The following is a 20243-nucleotide window of genomic DNA, read 5'->3' as shown; positions in this document are numbered from 1 at the left end:
GGTAGTTCACTTTCTAACAAAGTCCCATAACCTAGATATACACCAGTTTCTGTGAGAGAGAGCTTATGTGCACACGTATCTGTAAACTACTGCAAAATATATACCTGAAAGCAGTAGTACACTAGAGTTTGCAGTGAGTACCTCCCTAACACTTCCTCTCCACTATTCCAAGCTTGGGATCCATGATTGCTCAACAAATTGTTTGGCTTCATATGTTAACTCTCTTTTCAATCACTAGGTTCCAGATGCCACCAGGATGCTGGCTAGGCTTCCCTGGATTGAAGACCCCACCAATGTGTCCTGGAGCTCAGCTTCCCCAGAGACACACCTTACTAGGGAAAGAGAGAGACAGACGGGGAGTATGGACCGACCAGTCAACGCCCATGTTCAGCAGGGAAGCAATTACAGAAGCCAGACCTTCTACCTTCTGCAACCCTCAATGACCCTGGGTCCATGCTCCCAGAGGGCTAGAGAATGGGAAAGCTATCATGGGAGGGGGTGGGTTTTGGGTATTGGGTGATGGGAATTGTGTGGAGTTGTACCCCTCCTACCTTATGTTTTTGTTCATTAATCCTTTCTTAAATAAAAAAGTTTTTTAAAATGGGGGGAGGACATGGACAGAATATTCACCACAGAAGAGTTCCAAAAGGCCAAGAAACACATGAAAAAATGCTCCAAGTCTCTGATTGTCAGAGAATTGCAAATAAAGACAACAATGAGATACCACTTAACTTCTGTGAGAATATCATTCATCAGAAAAGGTAACAGCAGCAAATATTGGAGAGGTTGTGGGGCCAAAGGAACCTTCCTGCACTGCTGGTGGGAATGTCAATTGGTCCAACCTCTGTGGAGAACAGTCTGGAGAACTCTCAGAAGGCTAGAAATGGACCTACTCTATGATCCTGCAATTCCTCTCCTGGGCATATATCCTAAGGAACCCAACACACCCACACCAAAAGATCTGGGTACACATATGTTCTTAACAGCACAATTTGTAATAGTCAAATCTGGAAGCAACCCAGGTGTCCATCAATAGATGAGTGGCTGAGCAAGTTGTGGTATATATACAGTGGAATACTACTCAACTATTAAAAATGGTGACTTCACCGTTTTCAGCTGATCTTGAGGGACCTTGAAAAATTCATGTTAAGTGAAATAATTCAGAAACAAAATAATGAATATGATCTCACTCTCAGGCAGAAGTTGAAAAACAAGATCAGAAGAGAAAACACAAGTAGAACCTGATCTGGAATTGGCATATTGAACCAAAGTAAAAGACTCTGGGTTGAGGTAGGGGGGAATACAGGTCCAAAAAGGATGACAGAGGACCTAGTGGAGGTTGTACTGGTATATGGAAAACTGGGAAATGCTATGCATCTACAAACTATTGTATTTACTGTTATATGTAAAACATTAATTCCTCAATAAAGAAATAAAAAAAGAATTACTTCTAACAACACAGAATTCTAACAACCTAAAAGCCAACCAACAAGAACATAGTTAAATTAATATAATCCATACTGTAAAGTATTATGTAGCTATTAAAGAAAATAGGAATCTCCCCATATAGAGCAATCTCCAAAATGAATTATCTAGAAAGGAAAAAAAAATATGAACAAGGTGAATAATATATCTTCTCATAATTGCAGAAAGAGGAAGATGAGTATATCTTCATCTTTTCCTTATAACCGAAAAAGGAGAAAAATTGTACAACCATTCTCAAAAATGTAATAGCAATGTTACACATGTACAAACTATTTTATTTTATTGTTGACTGGAAACAATCCCCTGATACAGAAAATGTAATAGCACTAACTAGTGAATATAGATGAGACCAGGAAGACTGTCGAAAGAAAACATTTCATTGTGTTCTTACAGAGGGAGTGTTTCATAAAAAGTTTTTATATGTACAAAAATTGAATAGCATAGTCCTATTTATATTAGTAAGGTCTTTTTATATACCTTTTCTGTTCAAGGACCACTTATTTCTTACTGATTAATTCCCTTGCCTGACTCCAAACAAGTTAACGATGTCACTTCTCACACATTAACAGTAACAAAATCTGAAACCAGGTAGAGCCCTCAACCCTATGATAAACATTTTGCTCAGCACCTGATTTTTCTTAAGAACTCAGTTCACTTTCAGCTGTCTCAGAAGTCCATGAGCCAGCAAATTTGTCAGTTTTCTGCTCTTATAACACATACAAATACATACACACACCCCAATCAATTTTTAACAAATACTTGTTGGATGAAAAAAATCATAATGCAAAGTTGGATTTCAAAGATAAAATGTACATTGGCAGATGAAAACAAAAGGAAATAGGTACTCTTGAATTAACATATATGCTTATATAATAACTGAGAAAAATAACTAAATTAGAACCAAGGGATTATTTCATTATTTATCCCTAAAATCCTAAACATGGATCCTAGTAACAGCTTTATTTTTTCAGTTTGTAAAAATAATAATAGTAAATATTATATGATATATGTAAATATAAATAAACATGATAATAGTAAATCTGTGAGGTGCATGAACTTTTTATCAGTTTCATTGGGGGATATAGTTTACAGTGCAGATATTGATACCTGGGCACAATTTCTCATCTTCTTGTGAAAGCTCTCTGCAGTACATTCTCGCCCACAGGCCAGGTTCTTTTGCAACATCAAGTTCATGAATATTTTTAAAAGAAATTACTCCAAGTAGGATTAGATTGTCTCCAAAAGTATCAAACTCAAGTTCTATTAAAAGTGTAGAACATTAATAAATAAATAAGTGTAGAGTATTTGTGTAATAGAACAATTTCCTGGGTTCATCAATCTATTACTATCACTAAGGATCACTTTTTGTCATGTTCCTGCTTTAGTTAAGGAAATTATGTAATAAAAAAAGTGCATACGTCAAATGTAGTAACAAAAGAGAAACCCAAAAAAGAGTGACTATGTGAACCTTTTTTTTAGAACCTGTGATGTTTTAAGCATATACCTAATGTTTTTTTTTAAATACATGCTGAATAACCAAGCTAATTAAAAAACCTGCACAGCTCTTGTTAAAAATCTGTTCACATTTTTTGGAGCACCTGTTATAACAGAATGCCCACAGACTTGATAGTTTAGAGCCAAGACACCTGCTACCTTATGTCTCACAGTATGTTCAGTTTTATACTGTTAACAAAAAAAAAATAAATAAAATAAAATAAACACTTTTTGATATTTAGCAATCTTACATAAATGATATGAAATAATCAAGAAAGAATGATAGTTTAACGCTTTCTGTGCTGCTCTGGGTAGCCACACCTTTCTTCTCTAGAAAATGAATTCTGACTATTTTCCTAAGGAGCTACTTATTCTTTCTGTAATCATCCTCAACCATGTAAGATTTTCTAAAGAATCCAAATATCTTTCCCAAGACATGGAACAGAATATTTTTCAGTTAAGAGGAATTCTTGGTGAGATTATTTGGGTGAACTCCCTTAGACCTTACAACACTTACTTGATTGTATTTAAGTGGAAACTGCTTCACAAATCAGATTTTCAGTGAAAACCTTGAGGAAGCACATCACTGTTTTGATTTTGTCCACTATTTATGAAATTTTGATATAGGTTTGATAATATTATTCCTGGTGAGAGTTTTATCAGAACATTGTTCTTAAATGCATTTACTTTTAAAGAAGTATAGTATTTTCCATAGCTAAGGCATTTTCAGAGACGAGATATGTACACTGGAACACCTGACTATCTCCTTTTGATACACTATGAAGGCTGGCAAACAAGTCTGATGAAGGTAATGTTAGAATGGTTTTCAAGCTACATTATTTATAAACTTCTTTTTTGTCTACATCATTTAAGGACCTTGGGACGTGGGTCCTCTTATTTGATTTCTACCCTAGAGTTAAACACTTGAGTGAAGAAATTTTTCATTCTGGGAAAAGAAAACATTTTTACTTTCATGCTATCAAACATTTTAAATTTCAGTTCATGATAATCACATTTCTATTAATAAAATTTGTCTCTTATCTAGTAATTTCATTTCTAGAACTGTCTCTTGAAGAATTATGTCACACATGTATAAAAATACTTAAGTGGTTATGTGCATAGCAAAACATTTGAAATGGCATGAAAGTCATTAGTAGAGTCAGGCAAATAAATTACAGTAGATCAATACAATACTATGTATTGCTAGTCAAACAAGTAAAGCAGCTCTGTACATTGCACATACATATTTGAAAATACATAGTTGTATAGAATAGAATCTTTGGAGGTGTTTGGAGTCCTAGATTGGTGTGGAGTATTTTGCTGACACCCGTTATGTAGAGCTGAAATATGGTGCCCATGTGTAGACAACTCTGGAAACGTAGGATTTTCTGCGTTTAGTAGGCCAGTCAATAAGGGGTCCTAGTGGTGACACCAAGGAGGTGACTATAACTTAATATGGTTAAAAAATAGAGTAGAAAAAATTTTTTTTTCCTTTTAAATTATTAAGCACACCTCCCCCGCCCCCATAACCAGTCCCTGGGGACCAGCTCCTAGCAGGCTCCCCTACTGAGCTTCTTTCTTTACCAAGATTCTGGTCTACAAAAAATGGGAATAGATGGGAAATTTCTCAAGATAGTGGAGTCTATCTATAGCAAACCTACAGCCAACATCATACTCAATGGACAGAAGCTGAAAGCATTCCCCCTCAGATCGGGGACTAGACAGGGCTGTCCACTGTCACCGTTACTCTTCAACATAGTATTGGAAGTTCTTGCCATAGCAATCAGGCAAGAGAAAAAAATCAAAGGAATACAGATTGGAAGGGAAGAAGTCAAGCTCTCACTATTTGCAGATGATATGATAGTATACATAGAAAAACCTAAAGAATCCAGCAGAAAAATACTGGAAGTTTTTAGGCAATATAGCAAGGTAACAGGCTACAAAATCAATGTACAAAAGTCAGTGGCACTTCTTTATGTAAACACAAAATCTGAAGAAAAAGACATCGAGAAATCACTCCCATTTACTGTTTCAGCAAAATCAATAAAATACCTAGGAATAAAGTTGACCAAAGAAGTGAAAGACTTGTATGCTGAAAACTATGAGTCGCTACTCAAGGAAATAGAAAATGATACCAAGAAATGGAAAGATATCCCATGCTCATGGATTGGAAGAATAAATATAATTAAAATGAATATTCTCCCCAGAGCCATATACAAATTTAATGCAATACCCATCAAAGTTCCACCAAGCTTCTTTAAGAGAATAGAAGAAATACTACAATCATTTATCTGGAACCAGAAAACACCTAGAATTGCCAAAACCATCTTGAGGAAAAGAAACAGAAATGGAGGCATCACACTCACAGACCTTAAACTATATTATAAAGCCATCATCATCAAAACAGCATGGTACTGGAACAAAAATTGGCACACAGACCAGTGGAACAGAATTGAAAGCCCAGAAATGAATGCCCCCACCTATGGACATCTAATCTTTGATAAGGGGGCCCAAAGGATTAAATGGAAAAAGGAGGCTCTCTTCAATAAATGGTGCTGGGAAAACTGGGTTGAAACATGCAGAAGAATGAAATTGAACCACTTTATCTCACCAGAAACAAAAATCAACTCCAAATGGATCAAAGACCTAGATGTCAGACCAGAAACAATCAAATACTTAGAGGAAAACATTGGTAAAACACTTTCCCACCTACACCGCAAGGACATCTTTGATGAATCAAACCCAATTGCAAGGAAGACTAAAGCAGAAACAAACCAATGGGACTACATCAAATTGAAAAGCTTCTGCACACCAAAGAAACTATTAAAAAACAAAGATACCCCTCACAGAATGGGAGAAGATCTTCACATGCCATACATCAGACAAGAAACTAATCACCAAAATATATAAAGAGCTCAGCAAACTTAGCACCAAAAAAGCAAATGACCCCATCCAAAAATGGGCAGAGGATATGAACAAAACATTCACTCAAAGGAGATCCAAAAGGCTAACAAACATATGAAAAACTGCTCTAGGTCACTCATTGTCAGAGAAATGCAAATTAAGACAACACTAAGATACTACCTCACTCCTGTAAGAAGAGCATACATCAAAAAGGACAGCAGCAACAAATGCTGGAGAGGATGTGGGGACAGAGGAACCCTTTTACATTGCTGGTGGGAATGTAAATTGGTCCAGCCTCTGTGGAGAGCAGTCTGGAAAACTCTCAGAAGGCTAGACATGGACCTTCCATATGATCTAGTAATTCCTCTCCTGGGGTTATACCCCAAGGACTCCATAACACCCAACCAAAAAGAGGTGTGTACTCCTATGTTCATAGCAGCACAATTCATAATAGCTAAAACCTGGAAGCAACCCAGGTGCCCAACACCAGATGAGTGGCTGAGAAAGCTGTGGTATATATACACAATGGAATACTATGCAGCTATCAGAACAATGAACCCACCTTCTCTGACCCATCTTGGACAGAGCTAGAAGGAATTATGTTAAGTGAACTAAGTCAGAAAGATAAAGATGAGTATGGGATGATCCCGCTCATCAACAGAAGTTGAGGAAGAAGATCTGAAAGGGAAACTAAAAGCAGGACCTGATCAAATTGTAAGTAGGGCACCAAAGTAAAAACCCAGTGGTGAGGGGTAGACATGCAGCTTCCTGGGCCAGTGGGGGGTGGGAGTGGGCAGGAGGAATGGGTCACAGTCCTTTGGTGGTGGGAATGGTGTTTATGTACACTCCTAGCAAAATGTAGACATATAAATCAGTAGTTAATTAATATGAGAGGGGGGAAATCAATTGTATGTCTCAAAGTTTCTCAAAAGACAAAGTGAATCTTTTTAACATATAGGCTATATATTTGATATGCAGACTCTCTCAAAAGCCTAGACCAAGTAGATTAGAAGCATCCAATAGCACAGCTATATACAAGATACTGGATACTGTACAGCAAACCATAACAAAGGGACTTTTCAAAGTTAACCCAATTAACAAATAATGTGATGATAATATTAACTATCGATTGTGTTTTTGAACCCTAAGACAGCAGGAACCTCACATCTCCACTATAGAGCCTCTACTTCCCCCAGTCCTGGAACCATTGGATAGGGCCCACTTTCCTGTATGCCTCTCCCAATCCATATCAAATAATATTGCAGCTGCCAATTACAACCTAACCAACACAACGATTGCCACCTCAACATGCTTCACTTCAGACTGTGTCCAGGGTCTTCACGTGTGGAATGACAACCCTTCAGCTTCATTACTCACGTGAGACCTTTCCTTTCATAGTATACTCTAATTCGATCTCAGGTGGTTCACTTTCTAACAAAGTCCCATAACCTAGATATACACCAGTTTCTGTGAGAGAGAGCATATGTTCACACGTATCCGTAAACTACTGCAAAATATATACCTGAAAGCAGAAGTACACTAGAGTTTGCAGTGAGTATCCCCTAACACTTCCTCTCCACTATTCCAAGCTTTGGGTCCATGATTGCTCAATAATTTGTTTGGCTTCGTATGTTAACTCTCTTTTCAGTCACCAGGTTCCAGATGTCATCAGGATGCCGGCCAGGCTTCCCTGGACTGAAGACCCCACCAATATGTTCTGGAGCTCGGCTTCCCCAGAGACCCACCCTAATAGGGAAAGAGAGAGGCAGACTGGGAGTATGGACCGACCAGTCAACGCCCATGTTCAGCGGGGAAGCAATTACAGATGCCAGACCTTCTACCTTTTGCAACCCACAATGACCCTGGGTCCGTGCTCCCAGAGGGATAGAGAATGGGAAAGCTATCAGGGGAGAGGGTGGGATATGGAGATTGCGTGGTGGGAATTGTGTGGAGTTGTACCCCTCCTACCCTATGGTTCTGTTAATTAATCCTTTCTTAAAGAAAAAAAAGATATACTTCTAAATATCCAAACTGTAATTTGGTTAACTCCAAATCGTATTTAACAATATAAATCACAATTTAATGTCTAATTATCATAATGAAAACATCCTTTGAATGTTGAATGTGTATAAGTGTACTCAAATACAAGCTTTTTTGACTTTTAACCAACATACCAGAACTGAGTGATTTTGTTGCATAATTAAGAAAGCAACTGAGAACATATCTAAGATGTTTAACAGATAATGTAAAATACTTTTGAATGTTCAAAAGAAAAAAATGTTTTCATTCTCATCATTTGTCAAATGATAACAGGCAGGATTCCATTTATATTTGCCACCAGATAGTCTATAGTTCACCATACACTTTGTCATTCTGTAATGGAAGCATTCCAACCCTAAACTCCAGAGGCATATCTTCTAAAATGGATGAGAATTGATTCTATGATATTTTTAAAACTTTCAGATGAAAAAATTACAAGCTTTAGTAGGATCAAATGAGGAGGATAAATATGAGATGACAGCCTGAGACCAATATTCACACTGTCAGCCACCAAACCTTCTTTTCTTAATGCTGAATTGACTAAAGATTCACATCATCACCCCACTTAATTAGCAACGGCATAATAGTTATTAGTAAGGTTCACCAAATATTTCTGGCTTTCTCCTATGTTGGCCATAAAAGGATTCTGTTTCATGAGTTCTTTGTAGTGTAGGGACATGTGACCAGTCCTGGATAAAGTGTGACCAGTCCTGGAAAAGAGGTGATCAGACTTCTGGTAGGCGTGGCCATGGAATAACTGAGACCAAATCACCTCTCCTCCCAAAACAAAAAACAAATACAATAAGAGACCCAACTGAAGTCATTATCTACAGCTGAAAGTTCTAAAGTCTCAGGTCAGTGCTCATGTGTGATTGGAGTGAAAAGGGGTGCAGGCTCCAGTTGAAGAAGAGCAAAGTCAAATTAGACCTTTGGGTCTGAGCCACACCATTTTGGCAATTTCACTTTAAGCAAGTAGCATTGTTCCTAGTGCCAGAAGAAAGAGACAGGGGCTTAAAACCTCTCAGTCTGAAGTTCAAATAAGTTTTATTTAAATTGAAAACAGGTCAAACAAACAAACAAACAAAAAAAAGAACTCTCAGTCTTTGACTGGGGGGGGGGGTTTAGCCTTCTGAATTCAAGGCAAGGACACAACATAAAATAGGGCATTTGTGACCACAAGACAGCCCAAAGAAACAACACCCCCCAAGCCATCCCACCCACCACAGATCATACAAACAAGAGAAACCTAGAAATCACAATAGCACCACCTGCTGGCCATCAATAACCAGCACAAAAAGTGTGCAAGCTGAGAGACAGAACTAAACAGCCAACTATGTCCTATCAACTAGACAGAAATGAAGCAGAGGAAATCCAAGGAATTACAGATTTAGAGAGACTCTAAGACACAGACTACATAGAGCTCATTATGAGAACTGTCCAAGAAATTAGGCAATAACTAAAAGAACATATTACTATGGAATTAAAACACATGAGAGAATTCTTCCTTAAGAAGAACTTCAGTCCGAACTCCAGGGAGTAAAATAAACTCTAACTGTCACCCATGCCCAGGTAGAAGGCTTAGGAAGTAGATCCACACATTCAGAAGAAGTAATCTCCAATCCAGAAGATATGGCTAGGCCACTCTTTCAATTCAAAGATGAGGGAGAGGAATGGTTTAGAAAGACTGAAGAAACTCTCTGTGAAATTGCAGACTCCATCAAAAGATCAAATATAAGAGTGATAGGTATATCTGAAGAGGAGATCAAGGCCAAAGGCCACAAATGCCAGAGTCTATTTTCAGAGCAATTTTATCTGAGAACTTCCCTCACTTAGGAAACCATCAGAAAATTCTCATCCAAGAGGCAGAACAATCACCCAGATTTGTAAACACAAAAAGACAAATGCCATGGCATATTATTGTAAAACTATCAAAAGTCAACAAGGAAAATTTTTTTGTTATCTGCTAGGGAAAGGAAAGAAGCTACATACAAAGGCAGAGCTATAAGACTCATCAGATTTCTCTTTACAAACTCTAGAGGCAAGGAGAGAGTGGAATAACATATTAAAAGTTCTAAAGGAGAGGGAATTCCAGCCACAAATACTGTATCCTGCAAAATTATCCTTCAAATATGAGGGAGAAATAAAGGTTTTCTCAAATATTCAAGAAATAAAGGAATTTGCCACAATCAACCTCACCTTACAAGAACAACTGAACCGAGTCCCACAAGAAAGGAGGATGCATGGGATATCTTTCCATTTCTTGGTATCAGTTTCTATTTCCTTGAGTAGTGACTGACTCATAGTTTTCAGTATATAAGTCTTTCACTTCTTTGGTCAACTTTATTCCTAGGTATTTTATTGATTTTGCTGAAACAGTAAATGGGAGTGATTTCTGGATGTCTTCTTCAGATTTAGTGTTTGCATAAAGAAATGCCACTGATTTTTGTACATTGATTTTGTAGCCTGTTACCTTGCTATATTGCCTAATAACTTCCAGTAGTTTTCTGCTGGATTCTTTAGGTTTTTCTATGTATACTATCATATCATCTGCAAATAGTGAGAGCTTGACTTCTTCCCTTCCAATCTGTATACCTTTGATTTCTTTCTCTTGCCTGATTGCTATGGCAAGAACTTCCAATACTATGTTGAAGAGTAACAGTGACAGTGGACAGCCCTATCTAGTCCCCGATCTGAGGGGGAATGCTTTCAGCTTCTGTCCATTGAGTATGATGTTGGCTGTAGGTTTGCTATATATAGATTCCACTATCTTGAAGAATTTCCCATCTATTCCCATTTTTTGTAGAATTTTGAGCATGAATGGGTGTTGGATTTTGTCAAAGGCTTTCTCTGCATCTATTGAGATAATCATGTGGTTTCTGGCTTTGCTTTTATTGATGTGGTGAATGACATTGATTGACTTACGGATGTTGAACCAGCCTTGCATTCCTGGGATGAATCCCACTTGGTCGTGATGAACAATCTTTGTGATATGTTGCTGTATCCGGTTGGCGAAGATCTTGTTTAATATCTTTTGGTGGTGGGAATGGTGTTTATGTGCACTCTTAGTAAAATGTAGTCATATAAATCACTAGTTAATTAATACGAGAGGGGGAAAATTGATAGTATGTATCGAAGTTTTTCAAGACACAAACTGAATCTTTTTAATATATAGGCTGTGTAATTGATATGCAGACTCTCTAAAAAGCCTAGACCAAGTAGATCAGAAGCAACCAATAGCACAAATATATACAAGATACTGGGTACTATACAGCAAACCCTAACAAAGGGACTTTATAACATTAACTATCGAGTATCTTTTTGAACCCTTCTTCTTCTTCTAGCGTTTGCCCTTCTTCCGTAGCCAGTCAATAGCATCAGGTTGAAAGCTGTCAGGAGCTGCTTGTTGCTGGCTTTGAAAGTGACTGGGATCCATGTGGATTCAGTCGGCTAGGAAGGATCGTCAGTTTCCCCAATGAATGGGTACTCACGGGATGCACCACGAGAAGGTTGATCCAATGCAACCCTAAAGACAGCAGGAACCTCACATCTCCACTATAGAGCCTTTACTTCCCCCAGTCCTGGAACCATTGGATAGGGCCCACTTTCCCGTATGCCTCTCCCAATCCATATCAAATAATATTGCATCTGCAGATCACAACCTAACCAACACAACGATTGCCACCTCAACATGCTTCACTTCAGACTGTGTCCAGAGACTACACGTGTGGAATGACAACCCTTCAGCTTCATTACTCACGTGAGACCTTTCCTTTCATAGTATACACTAATTCCATCTCAGGTGGTTCACTTTCTAACAAAGTCCCATAACCTAGATATACACCAGTTTCTGTGAGAGAGAGCATATGCTCACACGTATCCGTAAACTACTGCAAAATATATACCTGAAAGCAGAAGTACACTAGAGTTTGCAGTGAGTATCCCCCTAACACTTCCTCTCCACTATTCCAAGCTTTGGGTCCATGATTACTCAACAATTTGTTTGGCTTCGTATGTTAACTCTCTTTTCAATCACCAGGTTCCAGATGCCACCAGGATGCTGGCCAGGCTTCCCTGGATTGAAGACCCCACCAATGTGTCCTGGAGCTCGGCTTCCCTAGAGACTCACCCTTCTAAAAGAGAGAGGCAGACTGGGAGTATGGACCGACCAGTCAATGCCCATGTTCAGCGGGGAAGCAATTACAGAAGCCAGACCTTCTACCTTCTGAAACCCACAATGACCTTGGTCCATGCTCCCAGAGGGATAGAGAATGGGAAAGCTATCATGGGAGTGGGTGGGATATGGAGAATGGGTGGTGGGAATTGTGTGGAATTGTACCCCTCCTACCCTATGGTTTTGTTAATTAATACTTTCTTAAATAAAAATAAATAAAAAATAAAAAAAGGAAGGAGGAAGCAAAGGAATACACGTTCCAAACACCAAGTTGCAAATGCTACCATGATGTTAATGGACATATGACATCACCATTGTACCCTGGAACCCCACTTCTCCAGAGCCCTGCCCCAGTAGGGAAGGATAGAGACTGGCTGGGTGTATGGATTAACCTGTTAATGCCCATGTTCAGTGGAGAAACAGTTACAGAAACCATACCTCCCACCTTCTGCACCCCATAATGACCCTGGGTTCATGCTCCCAGAGAGATAAAGAATAGGAAAGCTTCCAATGGAAGGATAGGGTTATGGAATTCTGGTAGTGGGAAATACTACTCAGTTATTTCTTTAAATAAAAAGGTGAAATTCTTCCATTTATAGCAACTAAAATAAATCTAGAATGGTTATGTTTAGTGAAATAAGTCAAAAGGAGAAAAACAAGCATCGTATAACTTCATTCATCTTGTGGATACAGTAACAAACCAAATAAATAAACTAAACTAAATCTTTTTTTTTAACTATAGGACAAACTAGTTATTACCAGAAAATAAGGGGGAAGAAGGGTACATAATTCAGATAAAGGCATGAATTGGATGATAAACAGATGAACACAGCATTAGAATGTTAGCAATAATGTGATGTAGTACTGTATGTGAATATTCATTTACAATGATGCATCATTAAAGTCTAAATGTTTTAACTCAGTTTTTCTTTGTTTTTTAAAATTGAAGGTAGTAGGACTATGTGGTGGCTCACTTGGTAGAGCACACATATTACCATGCATGAGAAGCTGGATTCAAACCCCCAACTGCAGGGGAGGGAGAGTGATGGAGCAGTAGTGCAGGTGTTTCTCCTCTCTGTCTCTCCCTCTATATCACTCTCCCTTTCCTGTCACATCAAAAGGATCCAAATTTATGTACAAATTGGAATCCACATATCATACATCCAACTACTTTAAAAGCAAAAAGCAAACAGAGAGCTAAAATGTTCTTTGTTCCTGTCTTGACAAATACATCTTCATAAAGACAGAAAATTGTTGTGTTAAGCTATAATTTTTATATAACTAAACACTGGCAATGCACCAAATGACTGACTTTATTTTTCACCATTCACATTTGTTGGTAGGTCAGTAACATTTAGATGAGAAATAAAATGCAGATATATGCAACTCATAATAACCATATACTTATTCCATAAAAAAAAATCGTGTTTGTTTTGTATAGAACCATTAGTACTGTTATTGTAAAAAAAATTCTAACTATTTGTGTTTTATTGAAAGTAATATCAGATTAGAGAGTCTTTCATTAGTCACTACTGTCCTTAAGTAGATTTTTATTAATTTCAGTTTGAAGAAACCTTGCTCCATGGAGGCACTAGCAATGATAACTGTCAAATTACTAAATGTAGTTGCTTTTTAAATAAATTAGATCTACATATCTTGTTCAATCAATATAGTAAAGCCATTATGATAATCATTGCTACAGAAAATATTACAAAGTTTTCAATTTCATCATGTGCGTAACTATCACATAACTTTTTCATTTCTTATAGCAATGTGAAAAGACATTCAATGACATAAAGAATTGATAGACTTTATATATTTAAAATTTATATCCACATATATAAAATTTGAATACTCTGAATTACTTCAAATTGCAGAGTTCCTACAGCCTTGTGCAGCTGTTTCTAGTACTATAATAATTTATGAGTACTTCTGGAACAATGAATTGAAATAAGAAGTCAAGCAAGAAAATAGACAATACTACTGGGATACTTTATCATCTAAAAATCTATTTCATTCATGCTAATTAAGAGAAAGAATTTGACAAATTAATGCACTTAGGTATTGTCTTATAAGTAATTTCACTCCATGAATTATCACCCTTGGATTCCACACAATGTGCTTCTCTAATGTCACTATCAATTCAGCCCACACACATTCATGCCATTTGAAAATGTGGCTTTTAAGAAGTTCAGGTAGATGTGGTATCTTAACAGTGTTAGTCATGAGACTGCATGTAGAGGGTAAACAAGTGATAGAGATACCCAGGTGATCTGTAATTACTTTATGGCATTTGTAATAAAAGGGGTTCTCAAGAGTGTGGCACCTGGGCAGAGACCCCTTTTACTTGGGCTGAGTTTATTGATGAAGACCCACAGCTGAGGGATCTACCAAAAAAGATTAAGCCACTTCTATAATTTCAAGTGTGTGTGCGTGTGTGCCCAGTGACTCAATTGTACATGATTTTATAACTCCAGATCACTTTTTCATTTAGACAGACTGAGGCTAGGGAGAAACACCAAAGCACCGGTTTCCTCTAGTACCACCACCATGGCGTGGCAGGGCTCAAAAATGGGCCAGGAGCATGACAAGGCACATGCCCTACCAAGTAAGCTGTCTCTGTGACCCACTTCCATAAATTCTTCAGGAGATATTTGCCAGTTCTCTTTTCACATTATCTGTTCATCAATATCAATTATAAGCAAATTTATGGGGAAGTAAGGAAAATAAAATTAATATTTAGCATACATATTCTTTAGCTTTGAAGTGTTTTTATATAAATTATTGTATCTGATCCTGATTTCTTACAGCCAGTAAGAAATCATCTTTCTGTTATCTCTCTTAAAAATGAGAAAATTAAGGGCCAGGCAGAGGCACACCTGATTAAGTGCTCACATTACAGTGTGCAAGGAGCCAGGTTCAAGCCCCTGGTCCCCACCTGCAGGGGGGAAGCTTCACAAGTGGTGAAGCAGGGCTGTAGATGTCTCTCCTCCTCTCTGACTACCCCTCTCCTCTCAGTTTCTTTCTGTCTCTATCCAATAATAAATAAATAAAATATCTTTTAAAAAATGAGAAAATTGATGCACACGTAGATTAAATAAACTACATCAGAGCTGGTAAAGTGGACGTGGTATTTAAAATAAGGAAGTCTGTTTCCAGACCTTTAACATAGGACACAAATTAGTCATGATCTTTTTATTCTATGACTTCCTCCTTCTTCACTTCTTAAATTTTATTTTCTCTTCTGATCACTTAAAGTAATTTTTCAAAATAGTACATACAAAATTTCTTGGGTTCAAATCCTGGTTCTTACCACTTACCAACTGTATAATGTTGGACACCATAATTTGCAAAGCAGACGTTGCATAAAATCTCCCTATTAAGGTTAATATGAGGAAAACAAGAGTTCTTTTTGTAAAACTCTCATAGGATCTATAAACTGTTGGTTTGCAGTCTCAGAAATTTCACAGGTGAAATTTAAAGATAATCAAAATTTTACAAGCAAGGAAAAGGAACACATAACAAGAGAGGTAAGCATGAAAAATAAATGTAAAGAGTGAGGGTTGGGGAGAAACATAATGGTTATGCAAAAATACTTTCATACCTGAACCACCAAAAGTCCCAGGTTCAACCCCCAGCACCACCATAAGGCACAGTTCTGATAAAAAGAGAGGCAGACAGAGAGAAAAGAAAAAAAATGCAAAGAGTGAAGCTATGAATAAATTGTGGTGTGGGGATTCCAAACTATTACTAAGGAATTAAACTTAGCAAGGGAGCAAAGAAGCACACCTTCACTTGTTACACAAGTTACCAAGAGAAAAAGTGGAGAGAATGGCAAGCAGTTTGCAGAATTAGTGGTGGAATGTAGGATAATTTCTCTCTGGTGACTTCAATTTTCTCTACAAAATAGGAAGTGAAGTAATATGCTGGTAGAGAGGGTGTAGATACTGGTTTTGAAGAAGAGAAAGAGGAAGTTTGAAATAGTCATGAAGAAGGGGAGAAATGATTGGCGATGTTGAGGACCCAGATGAGTTTTCTGTATGTAGTTACGTGGTTTTCTTTCTTTTTTTTAAATTAGTGATTTAATATTGTTTTACAAAATTATGTGATATAATTCCACACTGTTCTAACCACCAGAGTTCTGTGTCCCCATTCCCTCCTTTGGAAACTGCAATAGATCCCCCAAAGTTACAGATACGGGTTGATAATATTTCTTTTTTTATCATTGATTTAATAATTATCAACAAGACTGTAGGATGAGAGAGGTACAATTCCCACCACCAGAGTCTGATATCCCATCCCCTCCTTTAGAAGCTTTCCTATTCTTTATCCCCCTGGGAGCATGGACTAAGGATCATTATGGGGTGCAGAAGATGGAAGGTCTGGCTTCTGTAATCACTTCTACACGGGAGATGGGCTTTGGCAGGTTGATTCATACTCCCCACCTGTTTCTATCTTTCCCTAGTAGGACAGAGCTCTGGGCAGGTGGGGGTCCAGGGTATGCTGGTGAGGTCATCTGTCCAGTGAAGTCAGGTTGACATCATGGTAGCATATGCAACTTGGTGGCTGAAAAATCATTAATTTCTAAAGCAGAACAAATTGTTTAATAATCAGGAATCTAAAGGCAGGACTATGCTGATGAAATTTGGGGTCTCCTCCATTTTGGAAAAAAACTAATAGGTCTATTTTAAGTATATTCCAAGGGGCCCATGACTCTTCTAATTTTTCCCTGAGCTCAACAGCTAACATGCTGGTCACCATGTCTGCAGAAATGGTGTCAGAGATGAAGATAGGACTAGAAAGCTGTATCAGGGAAGATAGTAGCTCCCAATTATAGGAAATGTAAACAAATATTGTTAGCTGTAACCCCATCTATCTGATCTGGGGCCTGTGTTCAACACAGGAGCCTATGCAACCTCTCTATGCCTGCAGGTCTGAGCTCACATTCTGTGGTCACAGCTAGGAACATTCTAGGCTGCACTCACTGCAGGATATTGAGGATTCCTCAAGTGGCAGAATATGCTCAGAGTTCTCCTCACAAGAACACAAGCGGAAGCATGGATTGCAGCAGTCTAGCACCCTGCATATGCCATGATTGTCACCCAGGAGCTACTTGAACTTAGGGATGCCTCTGTAAGTTTCTGTTCTGAGCTTCCTTGAGTGATAGACTATTTCTGGGTTAGAAACAGATACAGACCACAGGTCTTCAGGCTAATAGGGCCTTATCTGATACCCATTTACTGTGCCCGCACTCTGGGGGTGAAGGCAGAGCTTGCAGGGATAACCCTAGAATCACTGAAGATTTGCTTATTTCTCCTATGCTCATACAGACTAGACTGTACTTCTTTTTTTTTAAATATTTATTTTTATTTATTTATTCCCTTTTGTTGCACTTGTTGTTTTATTGTTGTAGTTATTGTTGTTGTCGTCATTGTTGGATAGGACAGAGAGAAATGGAGAGAGGAGGGGAAGACAGAGAGGAGGAGAGAAAGATAGACACCTGCAGACCTGCTTCACCGCCTGTGAAGCAACTCCCCTGCAGGTGGGGAGCCGGGGTTCGAACCGGGATCCTTATGCTGGTCCTTGTGCTTTGCGCCACCTGCACCTAACCTGCTGCGCTACAGCCCGACTCCCTCAGACTGTACTTCTTGTCCATGTCTATAATCAAATATGGGGAATTATGGTGACACAATATACTGGTGACCATGGATGGGAGCACTGACACAGTGCCGATGTCAGCCTTGGCAACAGAAGGCTGACAGAGTGTGCAGTGATCTCCGCAGGCACATGATGGACTGTAAGTAGATCCAGACTGTGCAGGTGTGCAAAGCACTGTAGGTAGGCTGAATAGTCTTAAAATGACAGCAGCCAGAACTCTTGCTCTCTTTTGTTGCTGCTGCTTCTCATCAGAAGCTTCTTCTGGTCACGTGCGCCATGGCTACTTCTGGGAACTGAACACGTGTGACTCTGCTAGCCGGTAAACTTTTAGACCCCTCTACAGCCATGAGCAACATTTACATAGCTTATAATTGTTTATCTTATGGGACTAAACTTTTATAACCATATTCAAACTTTGTAGACCTAACATAAGCTTAACCCTTAGTGATAATTGCTTATTTTGCCTTTTACCTGTTTCACCCTAATAAACCGTGTATTGTTTAAACCAGTTCTAAGCTCCCGCTGTGAATCCTTCTATGCACCCCAGCAGCAGCCACCAACGCCCCAACCCCCAAACCTCCTCTTAAGTTAAATAACAACATTGGGGCAGCTTGTAACATTCCTACTCATGACCACAGAATGTGAGCTCAGATCTACAGGGATGCAGAGGTCACATAGACTCCTAAGCTGAATATGGGCCCCAGCCCACATCAAATCGATGGGGTTTACAGTCAACAATATTTATACACCCTTCCCATATTTGGGAGATACTTTCTTCCCTGATGCAGTTTTCTGGTCCTTTTTCTAGCCATGACATCATCTCCCCAGATAATAACTTGGATCCACCTGCATATCAGATTTCAGGCTCAGGGAAAAAAAAACTAGTATAGCCACAGGCACTTTAGAATATAACTAAAATATGCCTACTAGCTATCTACAAAATGGAGTACCCCCCAACTCTTCATCGGCACTATTCCAGCCTTTAGGTCCATGATTGTTTGGCTTTGTATGTTAATTCTCTTTTCAGCCAACAGGTTCAAGATGCTAGCATGATGCCGACCAGACTTCCCTGGATAGACAATCCCACCAATGTGTCCTGCAGCTCCGCTTCCCCATATCCCCACCCCACTAGGGAAAGAGAGACAGGCTGGGAGTATGGATCGACCTGCCAATGCCCATCTTCAGCAAGGAAGCAATTACAGAAGCCAGACTTTCCACCTTCTGCATCCCACAATGACCTTGGGTCCATACTCTCAGAGGGATAAAGATTAGGAAAGCTATCAAGGGAGGGGATGGGATACAGAGTTCTGGTGGTGGGACTTGTGTGGAGTTGTACCACACTTATCCTATGATTTTGTCAATGTTTCCTTTTTATAAATTAAAAAAAATCCCCAGTACCACCATAAACCAGAAAAAATAAAATAAAATAAATTTTAGAGAGTGGGAAAGAAGAGAAATGAAAGGAGAAAAGAGAGAGATAAACCATTCCAAGTCCGACATCTTCCACAAGATAAATCACAAAGAAACGCAAGTGAATACAAAACAAACAGCAGCAAAAGGAAAAAGATTTTTCAAATCAGAGAGGAGAAAAGAAGAGAACAAAAAAGAGAGAGAAAAGCAAGCTTCTCCCACAACAGAGAATACACCAATAACCAATCAATGGAAAAACACCTAATAAAAAAAAAATTTAAATAATAAAAAAGGGGCCGGGTGGTGGTGCATCTGGTTGAGCGCACGTATTACAATGTGCAAGGACCCAGGTTTGAGCCCCCGGTCCCCGCCTGCAGGGGGAAAGCTTCTTGAGTGGTGAAGCAGAGCGGCAAGTGTCTCTATGTCTCTCTCCCTCTCTATCACCCCCTCTTGATTTCTGGCTATCTCTATCCAATAAATAAAGATAATAAAAAAATTTTTTAATTAAAAAAATTAAAAAAAAAAACACCAACAGCTAATTTTGATCAACCCTGAGAGAAGGGGAGACAACAGCAAATCCATGCTCATGAATCGGAAGAATAAATATCATCAAAATGAATATTCTCCCCAGAGCCATATACAAATTTAATGCGATACCCATCAAAATTCCACCAAACTTCTTTAATAGAACAAAAACTACAATCATTTATCGGGAACCAGAAAACACCTAGAATTGCCAAAACCATCTTGAGGAAAAGAAACAGAAATGGAGGCATCACACTCCCAGACCTCAAACTTTATTATAAAGACATTATCATCAAATCAGCCTGGTACTGGAACAAAAATAGGCACACAGACCAGTGGAACAGAACTGAAAGCCCAGAAATGAACCCCCACACCTATGGACATCTAATCTTTGGTAAGGGGGCCCAAGGTATTAAATGGAAGAAAGAGGCTCTCTTCAATAAATGGTGCTGGGAAAGCTGGGTTGTAACATGCAGAAGAATGAAACTGAACCACTTTATCTCACCAGAAACAAAAATAAACTCCAAATGGATTAAAGACCTGGATGTTAGACCAG

The sequence above is a fragment of the Erinaceus europaeus genome, chromosome 18, assembly GCF_950295315.1.
Source record: "Erinaceus europaeus chromosome 18, mEriEur2.1, whole genome shotgun sequence".
In the NCBI taxonomy this organism is placed as follows: domain Eukaryota; kingdom Metazoa; phylum Chordata; class Mammalia; order Eulipotyphla; family Erinaceidae; genus Erinaceus; species Erinaceus europaeus.
The sequence above is the reverse complement of the archived record's forward strand: the minus strand, read 5'-3'. Positions refer to the sequence as shown.